The sequence below is a fragment of the Gorilla gorilla genome, chromosome 5 (assembly GCF_029281585.2).
Source record: "Gorilla gorilla gorilla isolate KB3781 chromosome 5, NHGRI_mGorGor1-v2.1_pri, whole genome shotgun sequence".
NCBI lineage: Eukaryota > Metazoa > Chordata > Mammalia > Primates > Hominidae > Gorilla > Gorilla gorilla.
In genome coordinates, this window is record NC_073229.2 from 116,143,747 (window position 1) to 116,163,591 (window position 19,845).

Here is a 19,845-nt window from a genome sequence, read left to right on the forward strand (position 1 = left end):
AATTTGAAGGCAGGCAAAAAATTTGAATTAATAAGACTCACTGTTTTGTGAAATGCTATTATCATTAGTCTAAGACTGCAATGATCCGAATGTTGATTTACCCCAAAATGTAGATGTTCGAGCTGAATAAAGTGATAGTGTTAAGCGTGTACCCTAAAACTTAAAGTGTAATAATAATAAAATAAAAAAAAAAGAGGTGGGGCTTTTAAGGTAATTAGGTCATGAGGGTTCCTCTGTTATGAATAAGGTTAGTATCCTTATAAAAGAGGCTTGTGGGAGCCTGTTGTCCCTTTTGCCATGTGGGAACACATAGAAGGTGCTATCTATGAAGCAGATAGAGCCTTTCCCTGGCACTGAATCTGCTAGTGCCTTGGTCTTGGGTTTCCCAGCCTCCAGAACTCTAAGCAATACATTTTCATTGTATATAAATTGCCCACTCTAAGCTATTTTCTCATAGCAGCCAAAGCAGACTAAGACAAAGGCCCTTTTATTAAACTGATTTGGTTAATTTCTTTTAACTATGGTCTTCACTCACATTCTCTTTCTATCAATAAGCAACCATACAGATGAGTTTGATGTGTACCTATTTCATTAGATTATATTCTACCAATTATGCACATGTATTTGTAATTTGCCTAGAAATTATTGAGGTATAGATCTGACTTTTTTCTTCTCATACAGTTCTAAATTTTTATGATGGATTCATGTTGCTGTATTAGCTTCTGTTTAGTTGTTTCTAATATCTAATAGAATTCCATGATTTGTTTATACCACATTCTTCTTTTGTCTTTCCCCAGTGTTGGATACCTAGAGTGTTTCTTGCTTCTCATTACCACAAACTTTCTTATAAATGAAAGATTATGCTCTTGTCTATGAATTTCTCTAGGACATATGCCCAGGAATAAGACTGCAGGATCATAAGATCTTTGGATATTTGATATATATAGTCTTTACAGATTGACCGTCAGAATGAGAATGGCAGCCATACTATGATATATATACCTACCAGCAATGCAAAAATATTCCTGTTTCCCTAATGTCCTGTCATAATCCATCAAAGTTTTAACAACCTAGTAGGTACAGAATGGAATCTCATGTTTTTATGAGTTTCATTTCCTTGATTACTGATGACATTAAGCACAAGTCTACATTCTTGTTAAGCATTTGCATTTTGCCTGTCCCTATTATTTGTCTAATATCTGTTTCTTTTTCTCTCAATGCATATAAATTCTATATGTATATTCTAGATATTTGTGGAGGAAAAGTGTGATGAGGTTCTTAACTTACCATAGGCCAGATAGAAAAGTTAATTTTGGAAAAATTTTCATGAAGTTGGGAGACTGGCATGTGTTGGTAAACAATTGATACCGCCCCACTGAATGATTTGCCTGTCTATATACCCATACCACATTGTCTGTAAGAATAAATATCTTTACTTGTCTTCATGTTTGTCTTAGCTACTGAGAATTTTCTGATTTTACTGAATTCAACTTGTGAATTTTGAAACACTCTCACAAAAATTATATCAAAATATTTTAGGATTAATTGAATTTGTAGATTAATTGGGGAGAATTGGTACTTTACAAATATATTAATAAGGTGCACTTTGTATTTATTTAGAACCACTTTAGTTTCTATTAGTGATATTTTGCTATTTTAGTGAAGAAGACTTATGCATTACTGATGGATTTATTCCTTGGTATTTCATATTAAATTGGTACTATTGTTTTTTCTTTTTCTTTCTGTTTTTTGAGATAGGGTCTCACTGTCACCCAGACTGGAGTGCAGTGGTGAGATTACAGCTTGCTGCTACCTCAGTCTCCAAGGACTGAATGATCCTCTCACCTCAGCCTTCCTAGTAGCTGGAGCTACAGACACGTGCCAACACATGGCGCTAATTTTTTTTCTTTTTTTTTTTTTTTTTTTTTTTGCAGTGGAGCAAGGTAGAGACAGGATCTCACTATGTTTTCTAGGCTGGTCTTGAGTTCTTTAGCTTAGGTGGTTCTCCTACCTCAGCCTCCCAAAATGCTGGGATTACAGGCATGAGCCACCATGTTCAGCCTAAATTGATACTATTTTAAGTCACGTTTTTTCCTTAAATTTATGTTCTAATTGTTATTAATATATAGAAATATAATGATTTATCTATATTTACATGATATCTAGTAATCCTGCTAGGTTCAGTTATTATTTCTAATGTTTTATAAGTTCTTTGGCATTTCCTAAATATATAATCATGTCATCTACAAAAATTTAAATTTTGTTTTTAAATTTTATACTTTTACTTCTTTTTATTACCTTATTGTTCTGCCTATGATTGTCAGTAAAATTTTGAATAAAAAATCTACAGTGGTTTTTTTGCCTATTCCTTGTTTTAAAGGGAAAATATTTAAAATTTCACCTATAAATAAGATCTTAGATTTTTTTTAAGAAAATAAATTTCTCTTCAACTTTTAATTTGTGGAGTTTTTTAAAAGCATAAATGAGTGTGTTTATTTTTATTAAGATCTATTTTCTACATTTAGTGAAATGATCATTTGTTATGCTCTTTATTCTGTTGATATTGTGAATTGTACATACTAATTTTGAACATTAAACAAAATTTTCAATCCTTGAATAAACTTTGTATAGTTAGGATGAATTATTCTTTTTTATATATTGCTATATTCAATTTTTGAACAATATGCTTAAAACTTTTTTGTATATGTTCATGAGATATATTGGTTTGTCAGATTTCTTTGTTCTTATCAGTGTTTAGTGTCAAGCATATGCCAGACTCATAAAACTAGTTGGAAATTATTCCTTTCTCTTCTATTCCCTTAAATAAGTCATTAAGACTGGTATAATTTTCCTTTTATAAATGTTTGAAATAACTTATCAGTGATACCATGTGGGCCTTAACGTTTTCTTTGCATAAATACTTTTACCCACACAATTCAATTACTTTACTAGATATAGGAGAACTCAGAATTTCCATTTCTTATGGCCAAATGTGGAAGTTTGTATTTTTCAGGGAATTTGTCCATTTTGTTTAGGTTGTCAGATTTATTAGAATAATAGTGTCCAAGACATCATCATATTAACTTTTTAGTATATTGCAGGATTTGTGGTAATATCCCTTATCATACATGATATTGGTTAGCCAATAACCAGATATGTCAAAATGTAAGCATTCATTAAATAAATAGTTTTTAAACACCTAATATATAGACCTAGCACTATTATAAATATTGAGAATACATCAGTCAGCAAAGCAGACAAAAATCTCTGCCCACATGGCATTTGTATTCTAAGGGGCTTACATTAAAATCTAAATTTATATTTGCTTCATTTACTTAACTCCAAAGTTAAGTAAACTTAACTTTTTACTTTGACATTTAACAATATCTAATTTATCCTTCTGTAGGAAAAGGTATCAGATTAATATTAATCAAGACCAGTTTTTTTTCCATTCATGATCATAGTCATAGAGAGTAGAAGGTTGGTTACCAGAAGCTGAGAAGTGTAGTGGGGGGTTGGGAGGGAGGTGGAGTTGGTTAATGGGCACAAAAAAAATAGAAAGAATGAATAAGAGCTACTATTTGATAGCACAATAGGGTGACTATGGTCAATAATGACTGTATATTTTTAAATAATTTAAGGAATGTAATTGGATTGTTTGTAACTCAAGAGATAAATCCAGTTTTTGATCTCTCTTTGGTAAATACTCTCATTCAGGATACATTCGTTGTGATTAGTTGCTGTCCAGCTAAAAGCCTTCTAACAACATTTAAGTAGAGTGCTGTTCGCAGTTTAAGAGAATCACCTAGATTAGAGCAGGGTTTCGTAGGCCTTCTCTCTCTCTGAAGCTCATTTAGCTGGGCCTGCCCAAAGTGATAAAAGAGGATGTATAATAATCAGCTGATAGAGCTGCCTAAATGCTGTGAAAACAGGAATAAAGGATATCGTTTAGTCACCAGAGCATGCTTCTTGCCTAACCTTGACATTATCTCAAGTCTTCATGGTCCGTGTAATATACGTGATACCAAATAGGTATTCCTAATGTAGGCAATTCATTGTCTATACTTCCTTGCCTCTCCTCTAGTTTCAAAGAAGGGCCAGCATATATACTGTCAGCTCCCACCAGCAGTTGGCTGTGCTGCATCTTTTGTGTGTCATTCAATTTGGGTAAATTTAGTGTTGTAGTTCTACCAGTGTTTTTCTCTCTGTATCTAATAAACTCTACAGCTTCTGCATTATGTAATGTAAACTTCCAGAACTTCTTTCTATTGCTTGCCCTACGCCCCAGGATACTGGGTGAGGCTTCTACACTACCCTCTCCACACTGTACTTAAGCACTTCTCGACAGACACATTTTTATACTCTGGCCACTCAGGAATTCCACGCAATAAATGTTCTCAGTCACTAAGAAAACTTCTACACTTCAAAGAATATTCCTTAGGACCTTCATCTTTATTGGGGAAAATATTTATCAAATACCTTCTCCACAAATCAGTTATGGGTGAGAGGAAAATGTTTCTACATTTAATCTTTGAAAAAGTCTTCATTCCTAGAAGCTTTCTTTCTTTCACATAGTTCACTTTGTGTATGTGATACAAATTCATTTCATTTATTCAATAGATTATGTCCTTGAGCAGACTAGTTTAATTGTGCTTAATTTTGTGAGTAACTGATAGTACCTCCTTTTAAAAGTCAAGGTGCAGAATGGACTACAAGGACAAAGCAAGGGAACTCTCGGTTTGAGACCTTAAGTCATTGCTACAAGTACATGCTTTATATACCATTCCATTTCAAAGAGTTAAGAGTTAATATGATCAGATCATGTTCAAGCAATAAGTCAAAAACAGGGTTAAGGTTCAGGTTAGGAGGCAGAAAGCAGTAAGAGAGCAAGGTTTGTGAGAAGGAGAGTTCTCCAGAGTCAAATACCTACTGTTCAGTGTTCAGCACCGGACTAGACTACAGGTCAACCTTCCTTGGAGAGGAAAGCAATTCTTATAAAACATGAAAGATTATTCCCTCAGTGGCTGAAGAATTTCAAGAAATGTCTGGTTGGACCAAAGGTGGACATTGGAAAAATGAGAACTACAATACAAACACCACACAAAAAGAGGAGAGAAAAGTCAGGGTCAAAAAAGCACAAACTGAGTAGCTGGAGGGAAATATTTTGCTTATATGATTTTTCTCTTTATATCTAGAAAGTGAACACAGTGTGATATAAGGGAAAGAGGATGGGATCTGGAGTACAAGCTGTGAGAGCAACTCCTTGCTATCCTTAAAGAGACCATGATGCTTTGGGACATGTCATTTGATCTCTTACGTTTCTCAGAAGTAAAAATAGAAATAACTGAAGTACTTATTTTCAAGCTCATGTAAGAAATAGAGTATCATTATTAATATAATTAATATAGTTTATGCTATGTTATTACAATGTTTAATTTAGATCATAAGTTAAAGATAATTGGCATGTGAATTTATTGCTATAGGGAAACAAAAGATTAACAAAACAGGTAACATTGTTCCTAAGGCTGCAACCACATGAAAGGCATGACATGTCCATGGATAGTGACAGTCACCTGAATTAATGTCCATTTAACAAGCCTTTTTTTTTTTTTTTTTTGAGACAAAATCTTGCTTTGTCACCCAGGCTGGAGTGCAGTGGTACGATCTGAGCTCACTGCAAGGTCTGCCTCCCGGGTTCATGCCATTCTCCTCAACAAGGCTCTTTTTAAGCTTCTATTCTGCAGACATCTTGATACCATTAAAGTAGTAATTATTTCATCAAATCAGTTCCTTCATTCAGTGATAAACTCATGATTTTCTCAAACCTTATGAGCTGCACATACAAAATACAGTGACCTTTGCTAGTATCTACCCTTCTCTGCATTGCGAAAATTTCTTTCTTCCATGAGTGAGTTTCCCTTCCCTATACAATTTTTGAAAATCCAAAGGAACACTTACATTTTCTACAAATAGATCTTTTTGTTGCTTTTGAATTCTGCAAGGCATTGTATCAATGGTTCTAGAAATATAAAAGTTACCTGTAGTTTCATAATTGACTTTCCAGGCAGTTCTGTCTTTGCTTGCTGATGTTTCAAGTGCAATCACTTATTGTCCTAAGTGCAAATAAGACCAGCCTGTATTGTTTTTTAAACTTACTGATTGACTTTAAGTAAAAAATTACAGCCCAGAAAAACAATCTCAAATCTACTCTCAGGTAGGACCAAGATTAGAATCTATAGATCTCTCACCTCACTTTGGGCTCCAAACCAATACTATGCTGCATATCTGTTAGCTTCCAGCCCAGAAAGAGAAACCTGTTTTGAACTGAGAATACGTTTTCAAGTATTTTGAAGAACAGTGAAATTGTTCTATAGAAGTATACATTTTGCCCTAAGATTAAGCAGAAAATTTGTATGTTTTCAGAGTAAGAACTCACTTATCTATTACATATTCAGAAATATTGAGGTCAAGTCTCACAACACCATGGCACAATAACCATTTGTGAAGACCTACCATGAGGGTCTTTAGGGACTCAAGCAATACCCATTATTAGAGATTTAAAGCCACTCCTACAGCTCTTTGGGTGCTGACACTTTATTTAGACAGTGACACATAAGCATAGATGAGGGCAGAGTGACATGTGAACTCTGGGACAGAGACTGAAATTGAGGGCTAATAATATTCTGGAGAAACACTAACCATTCCTGGGAGTCTCAAGTATAAAATATCCCACATACATATACACTATCGGGGAACCTGCCCCCGATAGTCACATAGGTTCTTTTCTATTTTCCATAAGCATCGGCCGGGTTGAGAAATAAAGGGACAGAGTACAAAAGAGAGAAATTTTAAAGCTGGGCATCTGTGGAAGACATCACATGTCGGTAGGTTCCGTGATGCCCCACAAGCAGCAAAACCAGCAAGTTTTTATTAGGGATTTTCAAAGGGGAGGGAGTGTATGAATAGGGTGTGGGTCACAGAGATCATGTACTTCACAAGGTAATAGAATATCACAAGGCAAATGGAGGCAGGGCTAGATCGCAGGACCACAGGACCGGAGTGAAATTAAAATTGCTAATGAAGTTTCAGGCACACATTGTCATTGATAACATCTTATCAGGAGACAGGGTTTGAGAGAAGACAACCGGTCTGACCAAAAATTTATTAGGTGGGAGTTTCCTCGTCCTAAGAAGCGTGGGAGCTCTATGGGAGACTGGGGCTTATTTCATCTCTACAGCTCGACCATAGAAGATGGCCACACCCAAGGGGGCCATTTTAGAGGCCTACCCTCAGGGGCGCATTCTCTTTCTCAGGGATGTTCCTTGCTGAGAAAAAGAATTCAGCAATATTTCTCCTATTTGCTTTTGAAAGAAGAGAAATATGGCTCTGTTCTGCCTGGCTTACCAGCGGTCAGAGTTTGAGGTTATCTCTCTTGTTCCCCGAACATTGCTGTTATCCTGTGCTTTTTTCAAGGTGCCGATATTTCATATTGTTCAAACACACATGCTGTACAATTTGTGCAGTTAACACAATCAACACAGGGTCCTGAGGTGACATACATCCTCCTCAGTTTACGAAAATGATGGGATTAAGAGATTAAAGTAAAGACGGGCATAGGAAATCACAAGGGTATTGACTGGGGCAGTGATAAGTGTCCATGAAGTCTTCACAATTTATGTTTAGAGATTGCAGTAAAGACAGGCGTAAGAAATTATAAAAGTATTAATTTGGGGAACTAATCAATGTGCATGAAATCTTCACAATCCATGTTCTTCTGCCATGGCTTCAGCCGGTCCCTCCGTTTGGGGTCCCTGACTTCCTGCAACAATACACAATGGATTATTATTCAGCCATAAAAAAAGAACAAGATCCTTTCACTTGCAACAACATGATTGGAACTGGAGATCACTATGTTAAGTGAAATAAGCTAGGTGCAGAAAGACAAGCAACACATGTTCTCACTTATCTGTGGGATCTAGAAGTCAGAACAATTGAACTCATGAACATAGAGAGTAGAAGGATGGTTACCAGAAGCTGAGAAGGGTAGTAGGAGCCTGGAGGGGAGGTGGGGATGGTTAACAGATTTAAAAAAAGAAAGAATGAATGAGACCTCTTATTTGATAGTACAACAGGACAACTTAGTCAATAGTAACTTAATTCCACATTTCAAAGTAACCAAAAGAGTGTAATTGGATTGCTTGTAACACACAGGATAAACGCATGTGGGATGGATACTGCATTTTTCATAATATGATTATTTCACATTGCATGCCTGTATTGAAATATATTATTAACTCCATAAATATACTTACTATTTACCCACAACAATATAAAAATTGAAAATAGCTAAATAAATAAATAATTCCAGAAAAAAGATGTTGCCTTTTATGAATGTAAGATTATTTATGGCAAGGAGAGGAAGGTATCTCAAGCCAAGAGAATGTCCTGTGTAGAAGCCCAAAGTATTCCTTGTAATTTGTGATTTGAGGACAATGACAATTTGATGAAACCTTGAGTATGTGGAGAAAGTGGCAGGAAGATCATATTAGTGAAAGAGTAAATTCCACAATATTAGGGCCTAGAAAACCTGAGAAGACCTAATGATAGGTGTTTATTTTCAAAATTATTTTTACAATATCTTTCTAGAAATAACAAGCCTTAACTGTTACAATGACCATCCAACCTATCTTTCCTGAAGAATAACAATTTAATGCTAACATTTTTTTTCTAAGTACTTTTATGAGAACAGGGTGAAATATCACCAGGGATCTTTTTCAAATCTCTACCATACAAGATAATTTGACACATGCCACATTTTGGGAAGGATTAATCTTTTCTTTCATATCCCAGAGGGGAAAAAAGCTATTGAAAATATTATGACTAGCTTCATCCAAAATACTCTAGTTTGATTTTCATGCACCCACAGCTAAACCATAGACAGTGAATCATAAAATGCAGAATTAAGAAATTCAAATTCAATAAATATTTATTGAGCAAATTCTTTGGGCACGGTATTTTTCTAGGGACCTAGCATATAGGGAATAATAAGAAAAAGTCTGGACACCTTTTACATTTTAAATATTGCCTTTCACAACACCATGTAGTTTAAATGAAATTCTAGAATTCTTCCTTATATAGAATCACATAGTATTACTGAACATATTTATTAACATAAATAATGGCATATGTGAAGGCAAATATTTTTCAGAAATGTTTCTACAAATTTTATTTTCTATCATTGCATTGAAAGTATAATAATTACTCATAAATAATAAAATGCTGAAAATATGTAAAATAAGAGAAATGGAACGATAGAAGACATAAATACAAAAACAGATTTCATTTTACAAAATTTTAAAATTCTAAGACCACATACAAGTTATAAATTGTAAAGAAAATACATATCACAGAACTACATTGTAAAATGATGCAGTTACTTTGGAAAACTGTATGGTCACTCCTCAAAATACTAAACAAAGAACTACCACATGATCTAGCAATTAACTTTCTATGTATACAATCAAAATAATGGAAAGCAAGGATTGAGATATTTATACACTTAGGGTTATAGCACCATTAATCACTATTTGACTTCATAACAGTCAAAAGGCAGAAAGGAACCCAAGTGTCCATCAAGAGATGAGTGAATAAACCTACCGCTGTATGTGTGTGTGTGTGTGTGTGTGTGTGTGTGTGTGTGTGTGTGTGTATAGCAGAATATTATTCAGCCTTAAAAAGAAATAAAATCATTTAATGCATAATAAATCAGGAAGACATTAGACTAAGTGAAATAAGCTAGAGACAAAGAATAAGTATTGTGTGACTTCATTTATATGAGACACATAGAGTAGTCCAATTCAAAAAGACAGAAAGTAGAATGATGGTTGCCAGGGGCCTCAGGGGAGAGAAGAAACAGAGAATTGTTTTAAAAGGGTACAGAGTTTCAGTTCTGCATGAAGGGAAAATTCTAGATGTTTTTAGTATTGATGGCTGCACAACAATGTAAGTGTAATTAACACCACTGAACTGTGCACCTAAACATGGTTAAGATCTTATGTTATGTATATTTTACCCCAAAGGTGGGCAAATGTCTTTAATGTACATAGAGTGCCTACAGATTACTAACAAAAAAAGAACAAACAAGCCAATTTTTTTAAAATAGGAAAATTATGTAAATAGCTTATTCATGGAAGAATAAATATAACTGGACACTAAACATACAATATAAAGGTTAACCTCACTAATCATTTCAAATGGTAATTAATATGAAAAAAAATTAATCAGTTTTTAAAATAAAGTTTGCATAAATTTTCAAAATATGAATACTTTTCTAGGCTGGTGAAGACGTGAGGACAGAGACGTTTCTTTAAACATTAGGTGGGAACTCTATTCAAATTAAAAATGGGCAAAATTTGTGATGAAATGACCCTACTTATAGGAATCTGTCCTGCAATAATCAAACAATTACATTGCAAATATACAAGGCTTTTCACTATAGAATTATTTGTAACAACAAAACAAACAAGCAACAGAAAGGAAGCAACTTATATATCCAATATTAGAAGACCGATTAAGAAAATGATTGTGTGTTCCCTTCTACACTGCTGGTGGGAATGTAAACTAGTACAGCCACTATGGAAAACAGTGTGGAGATTCCTTAAAGAACTAAAAGTAGAACTAGCATTTGATCCAGAAATCCCACTACTGGGTATCTACGCAGAGGAAAAGAAGTCATTATTCAAAAAAGATACTTTCGTACTCATGTTTATAGTAGCACAATTGCAAAATTGCAGAACCAACCCAAATGCCTATCAATCAATGAGTGGATAAAGAAACTGTGGTGTATGTATATATATATATACACATATATAGATGTGTATATATATATGTATATACATGTGTGTATATATATGTGTGTATATATATATATATACAAACACACATATATAAACTCTGGATATATATATATAATATATATTATATAATATATATTATATATTATATAATATATATTATATATAATATATATTATATAATATATAATATATATTATATATATTATATATAATACATTATATATATATATAATGGAATACTACTCAGCTATAAAAAGGAATGAATTAACAGCATTTGCGGTGACCTTGATGAGATTGGAGACTATTATTCTGAGTGAAGTAACTCAGGAATGGAAAAGCAAACATTGTGTGTTCTCACTGATATGTGGGAGCTAAGCTGTGAGGGCACAAAGGCATAAGAATGATACAATGGACTTTGGGGATTTGAGGGGAAGAGTAGAAGGGGGACAAGGGACTAAAATACTACAAGTATGGTGCTGTGTATACTCCTCAGCTGATGGGTGCACCAAAATCTCACAAATCACCACTAAAGAACTTACTCATGTAACCAAATACCACCTGTACCCCAATAACTTATGGAAAAAAGAAAATGATTGTGTGTTCCTATAATGATATACTATGAGATCATCAGAAAAAAAGTACTATGCCTTCCTTGTGTACTCACAAGAAAAAAAAAGTCCATAAAAATAACTAGAAAATCTTTGTAAAGCCCAATTTCATTATAGTTATAAAAAAATAACAGATGCTGGCGAGGTTGTGGAGAAAAATGAACACTTATACACTATTGGAGGCAGTGTAAATTAGTTCAACCATCGTGGAAGATAGTGTGGCAATTCCTAAAAGACCTAAAGGCAGAAATACCATTCAACCCAGCAATCCCATTACTGAGTATATACCCGGAAGAATATAAATCATTTTATTATAAAGACATATGCACACATATGTACATTTCAACACTGCTAACAATAGCAACTACATGGAATAAACCTAAATGCTCATCAATGATAGACTGATAAAGAAAATTGGCATATATACACCATGGAATAGCATGCAGCCATAAAAGAGAATGAGATCATGTCCTTTGCATGGACATGGATGGAACTGATGGCCATTATCCTTAGCAAACTAACACAGGAATGGAAAACCAAATACCACAGGTCCTCACTTATAGGTGGGAACTAAATTATGAGAACACATGGACACAAAAAGGGGAACAACACACACTGGTGTCTATTGGAGTGTGGAGGGTGGGAGGAGAAAGAGGATCAGGGAAAACTAACTAATGGATACTGAGCTTAATATCTGGGTGATGAAATAATCTGTACAACAAACCCCAATGAGCAAATTTATCTATGTAAAAAACCTGCACATGTACCCCTAAACTTAAAATAAAAGTTAAAGCAAAAAGAATGTGTGTGTATATGTGCATGCATTTGTATATACAACATAAGGACAAAGGTGATTACAGGGATGGGAGATTAATTCCCACGTCAAATGTATCTCTATCAATATATCAATGGGAACTTAGTTTCAGGGTTTATTGATGAATTTTTGTTTTTGTGTTGTTTAATATATTTTAAATATTTTAAAATAGAAAAGTAGTTGGGAAGTCGCTCTGTATTTAAAGACTCTGCCATATGTTATCTTTTCCTTCACTTTCATTTGAAAAATGACATTGCAGATTTTATAAATTTTTATTTTAAGATTTTAATTTAGATATATTATTTATCTAATGCTTTTTTATTGCTTTAATTTTATTCTGAAATGAAACAAGGATGCAAATTTCTTTCTCTTTTTTTTAAATCTAGGGTTGCTTTTAATATTTAAGATGAAGACTCCATTAAATTAGATAACTATATGATATGGTTTGAATGTGTCCCCTTCAAAATTTAGGTATTGCCAATGTGTTCATATTAAAGGATGCGGCCTTTAGGCACTAATTTGGCCATGAAGGCTCATTCCTTGTGAATGGCATTAGGGGCCCTTTTAAAGCAGTGTGAGTAGGGAATCGGTCCTCTCTTGCCTTTCCACTTCCTGCCACAGCATTTCTCTCCTCCAGAGAATGCAGCCCTCAGCACACACACCAGATGCCATTGTTTTGACCTTGGACTTCCAGCCTCCAGAACTGTGAGAAATAAATTTCTGCTATTTATAAATTACCCAGTTTATGGTACTCTGTTAACAGCAGCCCAAAACAGACCAAGACTCTGTTTCTCAAGTGTGTGAGGGAATTGCAGACCTAATTCTCGTTAGGGTAGTAAATGACCTATATCCAATCACTTTTCTTGATTTAACTCTGGAATATGCTAATTTTAATGGTTGGGGTGCTGATGATAAATACAATTTCAAAATGACCAAATAAAGCATTGCAATCTGAAATGATAGCTAATTTACCTCTGAGACTATTGTGAGAATAAAATTTCTTATGCATTCCGCCTTGAGTGCTTCCTGGAATTATAGAATGTAATTATGTTTTAAAACTCTGATTTTTAAGCCACCTGCTGATTATTTATCTGAAGATAATACTATTAAAATTAGAACCAAATTTTCAAAATTATTTAAGCTTGCCTATATTCTTAATTAAATCACTCATTCTGATGATCAACTCAGTAAAACAAGAAACTGATTTGATTACTAAATCAAATTAACATTCTGACAGTTGCTCTCATCTGCTGACTTACCTTTCAGTTTAGTAATGTGTCACTTAGTAGCCTTAGACTTGCACCGTGGCCTGATTTTACGAATCCAGCTTTAAGTATTTCTGAACATATTCAGAATTTTTTAGCAGAAGTAGCAAAACGCGGTTCAATGAAAAATGCTGTGTGTGGTGGCTTTGTAACACATAAATTGAGCCAGGCCGAACTATGTTTCTGAGAATTTCCTTTACTGTATTTTTCTAGTTAGGGTTGACCATCAAAGGGATTCCTGTGAGAGATTTAGAGGGCAGATGGGAAGCAGTGGCCATTTTGAGCTCACACACATTGTTGCTGACCTTTTGATTTATCTCCTTGGCCATGGCTGGCTGGCCACCTGCTTCACCTTTCCCTTCAGCTTTTTCAACTGCGGGGCCAGATGTGGGTGCACAGTTTAGTGATGAAGGACCTCAACTTCTGCCGGACACTGGCACCATCAAGGTCAGAAGCAACTAGTACTAACATGGTTTCATTCTGTTCTAGTGGACCTCACAGTTTGCTTGTGGGCTCCAGCTTTTCTTTTCTTGCTATTCCCCAGTTTATCCATTTTCTCTTCTCCACACCTTCAAGCTCCACCATCAGACACTAAGGAAGAAGCTTAAATGCAATTGTGTCAAATACTTCTAACAAATAATAAATATATACATAAATTCATCACAGTGGTTCTGCTTCTCTGAATGAGCCCACTAAAATATGCTATTGTATAGACTGAAAAACTTTAATTTTCATTTTAATTTCTCACCCAGAAAAAAATATTTTAATATAGCCAATGAATTATTATGAATATTTAATTTTAAACCAGCTTAAAGTAATTAATATATCTTATTAGGTACTAAATGAATGTTGAGCACACACTAAGCATCACTAATTTGAAAATTTAAACTCCAAAATCCTCCACAATCCAAAACTTTTGAGCACTGACATGATGCCACAAGTGGAAAATTCCACACCTGATCTCATGTGATGGGTCATGGTCAGGAAGAAGACACACAACACACAGTTGATTCAGCATTCTTGAGGTAAAAGTGATCCTCCCAACCCCCTTCAGCTGTGACATATGTTTTTCATGTATACCTGTATTCCCCCGTGCAAGCATACCCACAAAGTGTATTAAAATAGCACGTGTGCAGGCCAGATGTGATAAAGCAGGTTCTACACAATGCTCTTCAAGAAGGTAAGACTCACACGTACTACTTGCTGTGTTTTATTTTTGCTTATTCTCTGCTTTTTGCTGTAAAGATATTGTTGAAAATGTCAAAAAGGCCTGTCGATACCCCTATGAGTAACAGTGATAAAAGAACACATTTATATTTATCTATGGCATAGAAAGTCAACCTGTTGGAGAAAATGAACAACAGTGCAAGTATGAAACATCTTACAGAAAAGTATGAAAAGTATGATGTTAGAATGACTATGATGTAGGACTAGGACCTGAAGCAACAGAAGGATAAACTGTTGAAGTTCCATGCTAAAGGTGACAAAAATAAGTTAATGAAAAATGGAAAAACACCACAAAAAACTAAAAATAAAGATCTCAATTGTATATTGAAAGAGTGGATCCCTCAGTATTTCAGTGAACAGATGCCACCAAATGGTATGCCAATCGTGAACCAGGCAAAGATCGATGATTACCATCATGAACTAGAAATCAAAGGAAACTGTGAACATTCAACAGGCTAGTCACAGAAATTTAAGAAAATACACGGCACTAAATTTTTTAAAATTTGCAGTGATAAAAATTTGTGGTTATCATATGCTGATCACAAAGCAGCAGATAAATTAATGATGAGCTTGCCAAAAATGATTGTTTATTATTTTATCACTGATAAATTCTGATGCCAGAACATATCTATAACACAAATGAAACATCACTGTTTTTTTTTTTTGCATTAGTGCTTCAGAAAGACAATGACTACAGCTGATGAAACAGCCCCTGCAGGAATGAAAGATGTAAAGGACAGAATAGCTACACTAGTATGTGCTAATGCAGCAGGCACACATAACTGTAAACTTTCTGGGAAAGGCAAAAGCTGTGTCCTCACTGTTTTCAAGGAGTGATTTTCTTACTAGTTCATTATTATGCTAACAAAATGGCATGGATCATGAGGAACATCTTTCTGATTGGTTTCATAAACATTTTGTACCAGCAGTGCCTGCTCACTGTAGGGAATGACTGAAGACTGTTATTCTTTGACAACTGTTCTGCTCATCCTCCAGCTGAAATTCTCAGAAAAAATGTTTATGCCACGTACTTTCCCAGAAATGTAATTTCATCAACTCTTCCATGTGACCAGAATATTCTTAAATCAATAAAGAGTGAATGTAAAAACACTTTCTTAAACAGCATGCTAGCATCAGTGAACAGAAGCATGAGTTTGGAGGGCTTTCAAAAGGAGTTTAGCATGAAAAATGCCATGTATGCTGTTGCCAATGCTTGGAACGCAGTGACTAAAGACATAGTTGTTCATACCTGACACAGCCCCTGGCTTACAACTATGTTCAATAATGATAATGCACAAAGTGGTGACTGAATAATACAGTAAGTCAATTGGAAACAATGCTGTCTAACCTCCTTACATATGCCAAAAAAACACATAATTTCAGTCTGTTGGTAAGCTGGAAAAAGTGCATATCAAAGAACTTTTTAACATTGATAAAGTGGTCTCCATTGTCCATTCATTGAGTAACGGTGAAATAGGCTAAATGTTTCTGAATCAAGGTGATTGTGATAATAGTGACAACAAAGATAACATCATGAACAGTGAAGAAAAAGTGCCTATAGATGACATGGTGAAAATGTGTGATGGGCTTAATAAAAGACTAGAGCAGCATGTATTTATAACGGAAAAAGAAATCTCTGTCAGTTTATAAAATCAAAGAGAGACTTCTAAGGCAAAAACCATTGTTAATGAGGCAGACGACTCTGAAATAAAGATTTTGAAAAGCCATTCAGCAAAATGTCTCTGATATGGTTTGGCCCTTTGTCTCCACCCAAATCTCATGTTGAATTGTAATCCCCAGTGCTTGGGGAGGGACCTGGTGGGAGGTGACAGGATCATCGGGATGGATTTCCCCCTTGCTGTTCTTGTGATGGTGAGTGAATTCTCATGAGAGATCAGGTTGCTTCAAAGTGTGTAGCACTTCCCCTTTCACTCCCTCTCTTTTCTCCTGGCCATGTGAAGATGCGCTTGTTTCCCATTTGCCTTCTGCCATGATTGTAAGTTTCCTGGGGCCTCTCCAGAAGCAGAAGCCGGTACAGCCTGCAGAACTATGAGCTGATTAAAGCTCTTTGATTTATAAATTACCCACTCTCAGGTAGCTCCTTATAGCAGTATGAGAACAGACTATTACAGTCTCCTCATTCCACTTCCTATTCTTCAACTGCTTCTGATATTTCTTCTCAACTAAAAAAAAAAAAAAAATACAATGTACAGTGACCTTTTAATCAAAACACAGCATCATAGATGGAGACTGAAAGCCTGCTGTTATTTGCTGTTGCTGTTGTTTAACATGGGATACAGGTATTCTGGTGATGCTACTGTGATGCATGGTTACCCTGAACACATCATTTTTTTTTTTACTGTATTAATGGTATGTCATATTTTTTACTATTAAGTATTTATGTCTGAATAAGTGTAAAAAACATGATTGCTTATTTTTAGCATATAAATTCAGAGTCAGGAATGAAGGTGATGCCAAACAAATACAGATTGACCAATGGGTAGCTGAGATAGTGACAAATTTGCTTTCTGATAATTCAATGTACACAAACTTTGATTCATGCACAAAATTATTTTAAAATGCTCTATAAATTACCTTTACGCTACGTGTATAAGGTGTATACAAAACATAAATGAATTTTACGTTTAGACATGGGTTGCATCCCCAAGGTATCTCATCTAGATGAAAATATTCCAAAATTTTAAAAATTCCAAAATTTGAAAGACTTCTGATCCCAAGCATTTTGAGTAAAGGATACGCAACCTGTATCATTGAAGGTGTGTTATTGAAGAAGAAGAGATATTCAACACCAGTAATGAAAAAGAAATAAAACACGATGCATTTCGTTCTGTTCCAAAAATATCTTTTTTATTGACTGGGAAGATTAAATTTTGCATTCAATTTCCACTCTTAGAGTCACTTTATAAAAGACAAGGGCGTCTAATCTAGAAAGTCAATGTTAGGAATCATTCAGTAGTTGCTCCTTGTAACCCTATCCCATCAGTACAGATTAGTTTATCACATTAGATAGTTAATAATTTGCAAGATCAGAATGCTGACACAGAGTTTAGAGGAGATGATATACATTTCAGTGGGCTGGAAGCATGCAAGCAACAAACCCCAGATGGTAGAGGTCAGGACGAGGGCTCTGGTCCACGAAAAACAGGCTCCTGGTGATGGCACCATTAGAAGAATACATGAGAACAGAGATCCGGAGAGTATGGGGTAAGAGTCACAGACAGGAAATATTTCTAGAAATATCCAATGGTGGGTTGAAAGTATCTGTTTATTTTTTTACCATAGTTTTAAGATGTATTAAGGTTTGAGTTTTTGATGAAATCTCTTAGTTTTCTTTGAGGATCTCTATAGCCCCACACGCACAAAAATTGCATAGCGACTTATATGTGAATATTCAGCAAATACTGTTGATCAATAAGTATGTAAAAATGAGCAATTGTCATGTGTTATTGTACAGGCTCCAGATTATTTAAAAAGCTTATTATCACAGGAACTGTGTTAGCAAAATACTAGAAAAGACATTGGGATGTCCTAAGGTGGGCAAGGATATTTTCTTTTTTCCTCTTTTGTTCACTAGTATATCCTAAATGCCTAAACCAGTGTCTGGCATACTGTAGTAACAGTCACTTACTGAATATTGCTACAAGTAAAATAAAGTTTACAACATATTGTATTTTAACAATAAAGCCACATTATTCTAGTTTTTCTATGTTTCTGTTCAACTCCAGTTATATCTTGATAGAATGAGAGACAGAAGAAAAAAGCAGTGGGGCTGGATTTAAGACAGTGGATTTGACACATGAGGCAGTTTATCCCCATTAACAAATGTTGGGATTGATAGAAAACACTATCAAAAAGACAATGCAAAGCCAGTTTAAAATATAAAGAAAAGTTTTGGTGGATTGGAAATTGTAAGCTTCAGTGTTGAGCTGGAGAAATGTCTCAAAATACCTGATGCAAAGGATAAAGAGATGAGAAACATGAGCAAAATGAACACATAGAAGGCAAGAGTCAAATCATCTTCCTTTTTAATAGGAAGATGGGAAGAGGAAGATTTAAAAAAAAGATAATATTTGAGAAAATAATAGACAAAAAATTCACACAACTGAATAGAGAGATATATAATAAATTTCTAAGACAAAATAGAGAACACTCAGAAACTGCCATTATTAGGGAAAAATAAAGCAGGTGACCCCCAAAGGAAAAAAGACTCACTGACCACTGGTTTAATAGCATCCCTGGATATAGGAAGATAAAGGATCAGTGGCTTCAAAGTGCTGAAGCAAGAATTCTCAACTCAGTTAAAGATCACTCAAGAATGACAGTAAAAGAAATGTCCAGACATAGAAGGACTCAGAATATTTACCATACAGAGAACTTCTCTCTAAGAAGCTCTAAGGCAAAAAAGTTAGTAATATATATTTTTAAATAAATATTGATTTCAAAAATTGTATTTTCAAATGAGAATATGCAATTAAATTCCAAATGATTTAAAAATATCGATGACAAGAATGCCAAAGCATCTCTACAAAGACAATCTCAATAAAATGTTCTATAATTAATAGGAAACAATAATTTTAGTATGTTAGGTAATGTTTTATGAGTAACTACTGGAATATAAATAAAATACACAACTTTTAAACTATTAGAACTGGTAGAAGAAAACAGAAACTAAGAAAACTTAAACTCATATAATTTTATATTTTATAGAAAAAAATCCTCCTGTTTAATTAGTTGACTGGTGCCTCTTCTTTGGTGCCTGAAGTTTCCTTCTTGTGGTCGGAAGAATGGCAGTGGAATCTGTCCCAGAGAGGGGACACTCATACCTTAGACAGACTCTGCAACAGTGAATCTTTCCTCTCATCTTTCCAGAATGGAGAACTTATCTGGTACCCTATGCCCAGGTCATACGCTAAGAATGTTCTGAAAAAACAATACAAGGGCCAGATTTGATATGAAAGAATACAAATAATTTCAAATAAATTTATCCAGAAGCATTTTCATTTAAAATATGTTGTTTCTTCAAATCCTCTTCTCAAACCAACTTACATCAGACT